The sequence below is a fragment of the Anolis sagrei genome, chromosome 12 (genome assembly GCF_037176765.1).
Source record: "Anolis sagrei isolate rAnoSag1 chromosome 12, rAnoSag1.mat, whole genome shotgun sequence".
In the NCBI taxonomy this organism is placed as follows: Eukaryota; Metazoa; Chordata; class Lepidosauria; order Squamata; family Dactyloidae; genus Anolis; species Anolis sagrei.
Window position 1 is genome coordinate 10,007,404 of NC_090032.1, and position 11,364 is coordinate 10,018,767.

An 11,364-nucleotide genomic window follows, 5' to 3' on the forward strand; every position below is an offset into this window, starting at 1 on the left:
TATTATAGCAATGATGATGGTGATGGGGTCTCCTTCTCTGGAGGTTTTTCAGCAGAGGCTGGCCATCTGTTGGGAGGGCTTTGAGTGTGTCTTCCTATATAATCAGGGGTGGACTAGATGGCCTTAGGGGCCTCTTCCAGCTCTAAGATCATCTTCAAAAACAACAACATAAATATGAAATAATAATAATAATAATAATTATTATTATTATTTATTTGTCGTGTCAGAACAACCAGTCAAATTATATTACATTTTCTAACAGAACAAAGCAAACAAGCAGATTACAAAATTTGTGAGTATGAGAGTTGATTAAATGTCCTTTGACCAGTATCTGGCCACTTGGAGTGCCTCTGGTGTTGCCGCAAGAAGGTCCTCCATGGTGCATGCGGCAGGGCTCAGGGTGCATTGCAGCAGGTGGTCAGTGGTTTGCTCTTCTCCACACTCACATGTCGAGGATTCTACTTTGTGGCCCCATTTCTTAAGGTTGGCTCTGCATCTCGTGGTGCCAGAGCGCAGTCTGTTCAGTGCCTTCCAGGTCGCCCAGTCCTCTGTGTGCCCAGGAGGGAGTCTCTCATTTGGTATCAGCCATTGGTTGAGGTTCTGGGTTTGAGCCTGCCACTTTTGGACTCTCGCTTGCTGAGGTGTTCCAGTGAGTGTCTCTGTAGATCTTAGAAAACTATTTCCAGATTTAAGTCGTTGACGTGCTGGCTGATACCCAAACAGGGGATGAGCTGGAGATGTCTCTGCCTTGGTCCTTTCACTATTGGCTGCTACTTCCCGGCGGATGTCAGGTGGTGCAATGCCGGCTAAGCAGTGTAATTTTTCCAGTGGTGTAGGGCGCAGGCACCCTGCGATAATACGAATAATAATAATAATAATATAGTAATGATGATGGTGATGTGGTCTCCTTCTCTGGAGGTTTTTCAGCAGAGGCTGGCCATCTGTTGGGAGGGCTTTGATTGTGTCTTCCTATATAATCAGAGGATGGACTAGATGGCCTTAGGGGTCTCTTCTAGCTCTAAGATCATCTTCAAAAACAACAACATAAATAAGAAATAATAATAATAATAATAATAATAATAATAATAATAAATTATTATTGTAATGATGATGGTGTCTCCTCTGTAGGTTCTTTAGCAGAGGCTTGCCATCTGTTGGGAGGGCTTTGATTGTATCTTCCTATATAATAAGCGGGTGGACTAGATGGCCTTAGCGGTCTCTTCCAGCTCTAAGATCATCTTCAAAAACAACAACACAAATATCTATATAAATAAAATGTAATGTTAGTTCGTGCTACCATCAGAACTCAAAAACCACTGGGGGAATTGACACCAAATTTGGACACAAGACACCTGACAGTCCAATTTATGTCCTCCACTCAAAAAAATTGATTTTGTCACTTGGGAATTGTCGTTGCTGGGATTTATAGTTTACCTACAATCAAAGAGCATTCTGAACTCCACCAATGATGGAATTGGGCCAAACTTAGCACACAGGGCTCCCATGACCAACAGAACACACTGGAAGGGTTTGGTGGGCATTGACCTTGAGTTTGGGAATTATAGTTCACCCACATCCAGAGAGCACTGTGGACTCAAACAATGATGGATCTGGACCAAACTTGACACAAATATTCCACATGCCCAAATATGAACACAGATGGAGTTTGGAGGAGATAGACCTTGACATTTGGGATTTGTAGTTACTGGGATTTATAGTTCACTACAATTAAAGAGCATTCTGAAACCCACAAACGACAGAAATGGGGCAAACTTCCCACACAGAACCCCCATGGCCAACAGAAAATACTTAAGGCCACCCAGTCCAACTCCCTTCACCAGGGCAAGAAAATGTAATCAGAGCCCTCCTGACAAAGAGCCATCCAGTCATAAATATAGAGAGATAGATATGATTCTCTCTCACACACACAGATATAGTATCATAGATTTGAAAGAGACCCTTAAAGAAGGACTATGATATGTTGCATATTCCAGAGTAGGCAAGCCAGACACTCTCCACATCAACACTGACAAAGAAACAACAAGAAATACTGTTTACTCACAAGCAGAAAGGAATTACATATATTAGAAACCAACACTTTCTCACTACTTTATTTTCCAGATCAAAAGACTGGGCCACAGCAACGCCTGGCAGGGGACAGCTAGTGAAATAATAATAATAATAATAAATATTATTATAGTAATTATTATGGTAATAGGGTCTCCTTCTCTGGAGGTTTTTCAGCAGAGGTTGGCCATCTTTTGGGAGGGCTTTGATTGTGTCTTCCTATATAATCAGAGGGTGGACTAGATGGCCTTAGGGGTCTCTTCCAGCACTAGTATCATCCAAAGGTCCCCCATCCAATGCAGGCAAACGGCAGTGAGTTGTGCCTGCTCAGGCAATGAATGGCTTTGCTTCCATCCTTGATGTTCTTGGCCAGCAGTTCGAAGATTACAGGGAAGGAATGCAACCTAAGGAGATTTTTCCCCCTCTTTCTCTCCCGGCCTGTGTTTTTGTTTTCTTCTCCCATTGTTGTGGAACAACGGGAGAGGTGAACAAGACCAAATGACCCAGCCAAGAGGTCCATGGGGGTCTGGTTACTCTCTGGCCAACTTTTGGGACTCGAGAATTGACAGCTGGAGGCCCCGCCTCCTCCTTGGAAGTCTCCACCCACTCTACCTTCTGATTGACAAGCAGGTTCTCGGACCCAAACATCAAAAAAGAGAAGATCACATAGCAACACTTGGGAAACCGCTTCGGAAAACGGGAATGCGTTGGATAACTCTACACAAAGAGCACATACCCCATAAATGATTCATAAAGGTTGCAGAAAGAATGACTTGTTCATTTTTGTTGAAAGGGGTCCCCAAAGGTCATTCAGCCCAGCCTTCTTCTAGGGTAGTGTTTCTCAACCTGGGGGTCGCGACCCCTAGGGGGGTCGCAAGGGGGTGTCAGAGGGTCACGAGGGGGTGTCAGAGAGGCTGTTGCACTCCAAGACAGGAAAAGCTCTCTGACTTTAAACACCACACCACTGAGTAGGAAAACAATCCTTTCATTGAAGATAAAAGTAAAAAGCACTTTAAAGAAATAGGTAAATCCAATTAGGGGAGAAGATAAGCAGAAACAAAATAGTCCACAGTAATAGTCCAGCAAAGTCCATAAAAACCAAGTCAAAACTTCCCAAATACAATGCAATAAATCAGGAAACAGGGATCCTATAAAAACATAAGATCTAGGAATCAAAACAAAAGGCACTTAACCACGAATCTTCCAAGCAAGTTTTTCATGAAACAAGGACGAGAATTTAACTTGACTCTAAACGATGCTTCATCTGACTACATTCCCTGTACTTGGAACTTTTATCCCCTTGTTAAGCTATCCCAAGCACTCAGAAATTCGTTTCGCTTTAATTGAGATTCCCTTATCTTTTTCTCCCGGAGTCTGGCAGAATGCCGAAGGCACTGTTCGGCTTTTCTGTTTTGATTCATCTCCTCCCGTCTATCTATTTGCTCATTAATTTCTGCAGCTGGGCCAGGTGCCAAGCTGTTTTCATGTTCCCTACTATGGGTACTCTCTGATGACAATTCAGGGAGCACACCATCATCCCCACACCCCTCAGGGACATTCTCATGGGAAACTACACTTTACACAGGGGTCTCCTGGTCATCCTCTGCATCAATCCCATTGACCAAACCATTGCCATCTTCAAACTCATTGACATCACTCCCCACATCCAAAGCACCCTGATCCTGAAACACAATCACAGGCTGAGCTCCAACAGAGGTGACCAAACACCATCAGAGAACACATACTTACTTACTTAGGTGATCCCTTGTAGTCCGGGGATGATGGTCCTCCAAGAGTGGTAACCTGGGGGTGGATCCGTAGGTGGCTGTGGAGCCCTATTCTTGATCTGCATCTTCTCCCACAGAGAAGGCATCAGTTTCCAGGTGGAAGGCAGTCCCAGTTGGGGTTGATTTGACGCGCCTTCCTCTTGGCACGTTTCTCTCTTTCGTGCCTCTTCAAATTCTGCAGCACTGCTGGTCACAGCTGACCACGAACACATATTTCTGATGGTTTTAGGAACCTCTTTGGCAGAGAAGGTTGAAGATCTCTCAGCCTGTCCTTCTCTTTGTTTTTGGAAGTAATTTCTGTTCTTCATGGGGGTTCTGTGTGGGAAGTTTGGCCCAATTTTGTCGTGGGTGGGCTTCAGATTGTAGGTGAACTATAAATCCCAGCAACTACAACTCCCAAATGTCATGGTCTATTTTCCCCAAACTGCACCAGTGTTCCCATTTGAGCATATTGAGTATTTGTGGCAAGCTTGGTCCAGATCCATCATGGTTTGAGTCCACAGTGCTCTCTCGATGTAAGTGAACTACAACTCCAAAACTCAAGGTCAATGCCCACCAAACCCTTCAAGTATTTTCCCTTGCTCATGGGAGTTCTGTGAGCCGATTTCTGAATGCTTTTTGATTGTAGGTGAACTATAAATCCCAGTAACTACACTTGCCGCACTTGCTCCCTTGCCTGGCCCGCTTTGGGTCTGGAGGCGTGCCTGAAGACCCCGGCGTGTGCACCAAAAGTCACCTCTTCTCCTGACTTTCTCCTCAGCCATTGGGACCGAGAGAAAGAGAGAGAGAGAGAGAGAGAGGTGGAGATGCCCACCTTTCCTGAAGGTAGGCGCAAAAACAAAGGAGGGAGCGGAGGTGGGAGATACCTCCAGCCGGAGGGTCTCTCTCTCTCTCTCTCTTGGTCCCAATGGCTGAAGAGAAAGTCAGGAGAAGAGGCGACTTTTGGTGCACACGCTGGGGTCTTCAGGCACGCCTCCGGACCCAAAGCGGGCCAGGCGCGGCGGCTCTGCCCCTTGGCCCACCCGCGGTTTGGGGAGAGGAGAGGAGGCGGGTGGAGTGCCCGGGGGATCGGGAAAGGGAGCCGGTCATGGGGAGGGGATTGAACCCGGAGAACGATTGAGTGCCGGCTCTGCTTGCGCACCGGGTGGCCAGGTGGAGCATGAATGAGAGGGGATGTTGATCTTTTCCGCTCCCTTGGCAACCACCTCTCCACCAAAGTCAACATCGACACCGAAATACAACACCGCCTGAGCTCTGTGAGTGCAGCATTTTCCCGAATGAAGCAGGACATCCGTAGGGATACCAAGGTGCTTGTTTCTAAAGCTATTGTCCTCCCAATCCTGCTATATGCCTGTGAAACGTGGACTGTCTACAGACGTCACATGCAACTCCTGGAACGATTCCATCAGAGCTGCCTCCGGAAAATCCTGCAAATCTCTTGGGAAGACAAGCGGACAAATGTCAGCATGCTGGAAGAAGCAAAGACCACCAGCATTGAAGCGATGGTCCTCCGCCACCAACTCCGCTGGACCGGCCATGTTGTCCGGATGCCCGACCACCGTCTCCCAAAGCAGCTGCTCTACTCTGAACTCAAGAACGGAAAACGGAATGTTGGCGGACAGGAAAAGAGATTTAAAGATGGTCTCAAAGCCAACCTTAAAAACTCTGGCATAGACACTGAGAACTGGGAAGCCCTGGCCCTTGACCGCTCCAGCTTGAGGTCAGCTGTGACCAGCAGTGCTGCAGAATTTGAGGAGGCACGAGTAGAGGGTGAAAAAGAGAAACGTGCCAAGAGAAAGGTGCGTCAAGCCAACCCCGGCCAAAACCGCCTTCCACCTGGAAACCAATGCCCTCACTGCGGAAGAAGATGCAGAGCAAGAATAGGGCTCCACAGCCACATACGGACCCACAAGAATATTGGAAGAGAATCATCCTCGGAAAGTGAGGGATCGCCTAAGTAAGTAAGTAAGAACGAGAGGGGCTAGACGAGGCTCAAGAGCCTGGCCCCTTTGGGAAGAGGATCGCCCGGCAGCGAGGCAAGAAAGCCGAGGCTTCCCCCCGGACTGCTAGGGCTGTTGTGAACTGAGGGGGCGCTCCTCAAGTGGCAGTCGAGGGGCATTTACAGAGGCGCCTCTGCGCCCCTGGCAAAAAAAAGTGTTCTGCGACCGCTTACTTTACATAATGGACGAGCCGCCCCTGCCCGTGGGCCAAATCCAACTCTCGATATCATTTCATGTGGCCCTTCAAATGCTGGACTACGACTCCTGCGTTCCTTATCATCAGAGATAGAGACTCCAGTGGCACGATGTGCCGGCAGGACTGCTGACCGACAAGTCATAGAATCATAGAATCAAAGAGTTGGAAGAGACCTCATGGGCCATCCAGTCCAACCCCATTCTGCCAAGAAACAGGAATATTGCATTCAAATCACCCCTGACAGATGGCCATCCAGCCTCTGTTTAAAAGCTTCCAAAGAAGGAGCCTCCACCACACTCCGGGGCAGAGAGTTCCACTGCTGAACGGCTCTCACAGTCAGGAAGTTCTTCCTAATGTTCAGATGGAATCTCCTCTCTTGTAGTTTGAAGCCATTGTTCCATTGCGTCCTAGTCTCCAGAGAAGCAGAAAACAAGCTTGCTCCCTCCTCCCTGTGGCTTCCTCTCACATATTTATACATGGCTATCATGTCTCCTCTCAGCCTTCTTCAGGCTAAACATGCCCAGCTCCTTAAGCCGCTCCTCATAGGGCTTGTTCTCCAGACCCTTGATCATTTGAGTCGCCCTCCTCTGGACACATTCCAGCTTGTCAATATCTCTCTTGAATTGTGGTGCCCAGAATTGGACACAATATTCCAGTTGTGGTCTAACCAAAGCGGAATAGAGCATGGGTAGCATTATTTCCCTGGACCTAGACACTATGCTCCTATTGATGCAGGCCAAAATCCCATTGGCTTTTTTTGCCGCCACATCACATTGTTGGCTCATGTTTAACTTGTTGTCCATGAGGACTCCAAGATCCTTTTCACACGTACTGCTCTCGAGCCAGGCATTGTCCCCCATTCTGTATATTTGCATTTCGTTTTTTCTGCCAAAGTGGAGTATCTTGCATTTGTCCCTGTTGAACTTCATTTTGTTAGTCAGTGGTTCCAATCCCGGGAGAGTGGGTTGAGCTCCCTCTGTCAGCTCTAGCTCCCCATGCGGGGACATGAGAGAAGCCTCCCACAAGGATGGTAAGACATCAAAACATCCGGGCATCCCTTGGGCAACGTGCTTGCAGACAGCTAATTCTCTCACACCTGAAGCGACTTGCAGTTTCTCACGACAAAAAAAGAGAAAAATCCATCACCAACCTGTGAAGGGAAGCAAGAGAGAGTTATCCATGCGCATCGTCCTGCACACTTTACTGCCCTCCAATTTGGAGGGGAAACAGCTGATTCTTCAGTTTCCACATTTCAACGTCTTGGCCACTGATCCGTGGCGGATGCACGTTGCACATGAAGGGCTGAGTGGAGACGGAGCCAAAGGGTTACCTATGCGCTGCCATATTGCCAGGCTTGGCAGCTGGGCAACTGGACTTTGCCTGCGGTTGTCGGGAAGAGAAATGATCAACCAGTTCTTGGAAGGAACGGATTCTCAAAAGCTTCAAAAGTTTGGATGGGGAGAAAGAAGAGAACAAAGCTGACTCATAGTTGCACCAGCACTCTTGGGCAGAGAAGACTTTGTGAAGCTACAACTCCCATGATTACAGAGCACTGAGCCCCAAAAGTGGTCTCTGGACCAAATTTGGCACAAATACCCAATATGCCCAAATTTGAATACGGGTGGGGTTGGGGAGGGGATTGAATTTGTCAATCGGGAGATATAGTTGCTGGGATAGATAGTTCACCTACAATCAAAGAGCACTCTGAACTCCACCAATGATGAAACTGAACCAAACTTGGCACACAGAACTCCCATGGGATGAAGCTATGAATGTAGACTGCGTCATGGAGGGAGGGTGTTCCAGTGGCCGGGGAGCCCCCATAGAAGTCATGGTGGGGAGGGGGAGATACGGGAAAGGGAGATCTTTAATTCGGCCTAGGGAATGTGGATCAACATTAGTAATTCCAAAGCGGTCTCCTGATGTGGGAAGTCGGTGTAACCAGGAAGGCGGTCCCTCCGGGTTGAAGGTGGTGCTGTTGAACGCCAGATCTGTCAATGGTAAAACATCTTTCATCCAGGATTTGATCCTGGATGAACGGGCAGATCTGGCGTGCATCACAGAGACCTGGCTGGATGAAGCTGGAGGAGTGAATTTGACCCAGCTTTGTCCACCAGGTTTCTCTGTGCAGCACCAACCGAGATCCGGAGGGTGGGGAGGCGGGGTTGCAGTGGTCTATAGAGATTCCATTCGTCTGACCAGGGGCCCCATCCCGCAGTCAACAAAATTTGAATGCGTCCACCTGAGGGTGGGTGACAGGGACAGTTTAGGGATTCTGTTAGTGTACCGTCCACCTCGCTGCACTACAGACTCCCTGACTGAGCTAGCGGGGGTGGTCTCGGACCTGGCGTTGGAGTCCCAACGGCTACTTGTGCTGGGGGACTTCAACGTCCATGCCGAGGCCATCTTATCGGGAGCGGCTCAGGACTTCATGTCTGCCATGGCAACCATGGGGCTGTCCCAACAGGTATCTGGCCCCACCCACAGTGCTGGACATACATTGGAGTTGGTTTTCTGTCAGGTGTTGAGGAGTTATCCATCTCTCTGTTGCCATGGACCGACCACCACCTGGTCAGCTTTAGACTCACTGCACCCCCTAACCTCCGCAGAGGTGGAGGACCCATTAAGTTGGTCCGCCCCAGGAGGCTTATGGATCCAGATGGATTCCTGACGGCTCTTGGGGAATTTCCCGCCTCCTCGGTTGGTGATCCTGTCGATGCCCTGGTCGCTCTCTGGAATGGGGAGATGGCTAGGGCAATAGACATGATCGCCCCAGAACATCCCCTCTCGAGTAGCCGAGCTAAACCAGCTCCTTGGTTCACTGAGTCGCTTTGATCCGCTCTGGTCTGGATACCATATTAACGGCAGTCTCTGAGGATGTAACACGAGCATCTGCTTGTCCGGTTTTGATGGATTCATTTCAATTGGTTCAATCCGAGGATGTGGACAAGGTGTTTGGAGGAATGAGAGCTACCACATGCATCCTAGACCCCTGCCCATCCTGGCTTCTGAAGGAGGCCAGAGGGGGATTGGCCGAGTGGGTGAAGGTGGTGGTTAATGCCTCCCTTCGGGAAGGCATATTTCCAGCCAGCTTAAAGCAAGCTGTGATAAAACCGCTGTTGAAAAAACCATCACTGGACCCCACTCAATTCGTCAACTATCGGCCTGTTTCCAATCTCCCCTTCTTGGGCAAAGTCCTGGAACGTGTGGTGGCCTCACAACTCCAGGCATTCTTGGTAGACACGGATTATCTGGACCCGGTACAGTCTGGCTTTAGGCCGGGGCATGGTACTGAGACAGCTTTGGTCGCCTTAGTCGATGATCTGCGCCGGGAGCTCAACAGGGGGAGTGTGTCCCTGTTGGTGCTGCTCGACCTCTCAGCGGCCTTCGATACCGTCGACCACGGTATCCATCTGGGACGCCTCGCGGGGATGGGTCTTGGAGGAACTGTTCTACAGTGGCTCCACTCATTCCTCGAGGTCGGTCTCAGAAGGTGTTACTGGGGGACTCCTGTTCAACCCCACAACCTTTGTCTTGTGGGGTTCCTCAGGGTTCAATATTGTCTCCCATGTTGTTCAACATCTACATGAAGCCGCTGGGGGAGATCATCCGGAGTTTCGGGGTGCGATGTCATTTGTACGCAGATGATGTCCAACTCTGTCACTCCTTTCCACCTGCTACTAAGGAGGCTGTCCAGGTCCTGAACCGGTGCTTGGCCGCTGTGACGGTCTGGATGGGGGCGAACAAATTGAAATTGAATCCAGACAAGACAGAGGTACTCCTGGTCAGTCGCAAGGCCGAACAGGGCATAGGGTTACAGCCTGTGTTGGATGGGGTCGCACTCCCCCTGAAGACGCAGGTTCGCAGTTTGGGTGTGATCCTGGACTCATCGCTGAGCCTGGAACCCCAGGTTTCGGCGGTGACCAGGGGAGCATTCGCACAGTTAAAACTCGTGCACCAACTGCGCCCGTACCTTGGGAAGTCTGACTTGGCCACGGTAGTCCACGCTCTGGTTACATCCCGTTTAGACTACTGCAACGCTCTCTACGTGGGGTTGCCTTTGAAGACGGCTCGGAAGCTCCAATTAGTCCAACGGTCGGCAGCCATGATACTAACAGGAGCGGAGCGCAGGGAGCGCACAACTCCTCTGCTGCACCAGCTCCACTGGCTGCCGATCTGCTACCGGGCTCAATTCAAAGTGCTGGCATTGGCCTTTAAAGCCCTAAACGGTTCTGGCCCAACCTACCTATCCGAACGTATCTCGGCCTATCAGCCCACCAGGACCCTAAGATCTTCTGGGGAGGCCTTGCTCTCTATCCCGCCTGCTTCACAGGTGTGGCTGGCGGGGACGAGAGACAGGGCCTTTTCTGTGGTGGCCCCTTGACTCTGGAACGCCCTTCCCATGGAGGTAAGATCAGCCTCCTTTAGAAGACTAAAAACTTGGATGTTCAAGCAGGCATTTGGCTAATTCGGTGCAATGAATGTGTTGATTACGGATTGGTAATATGGATGATGCAATTGGACCACGGTTTTAGTTAGGAGATGTATTGGATTGTGATTTCGTGCAATATTGTGTATTATGTTTTTTATGGTTTTAATTGTATACTGTGCACTGTATATTTTGTTGTAAACCGCGTTGAGTCGCCAATTAGGCTGAGAAACGGCGGTATACAAGGACAGTAAATAAATAAATAAAATGACCAAGAGAAAATACTGGATTTTGTCATTTGGGATTTGTAGTTGCTGGGATTTACAGTTCACCTACAATCAAAGAGCACTCTGAACTCCACCAACGATGGAATTGGCACACAGAACTCCCATGATCAACATAAAATACTGGAAGGGTGTGGTGGGCATTGACCTTGAGTTTGGGAGTTGTAGTTCACCTACATCCAGAGAGCACTGTGGACTCAGACAATGATGGATCTGGACCAAACTTAGCATGAATACTCAATATGCCCAAATGTGAACACTGGTGGAGTTTGGGGGAAATAGACCTTGACATTTGGGAATTGTAGTTGCTGGGATTTAGTTCACCTACAATCAAAGAGCACTCCGAACTCCACCAATGATGGAACTGAATCAATCTTAACCAACAGAAAATACTGGAAGGGTTTGGTGGGCATTGACCTTGAATTTTGGAGTTGTAGTTCACCTACACTCAGAGAGCACTGTGGACTCAAACAAAGATGGATCTGGACCAAACTTGGCATGAATACTCAATATGCCCAAATGTGAACACTGGTGGTGTTTGGGGAAAATAGACCTTGACATTTGGGAGTTGTAGTTGCTGGGATTTAGTTCACCTACAATC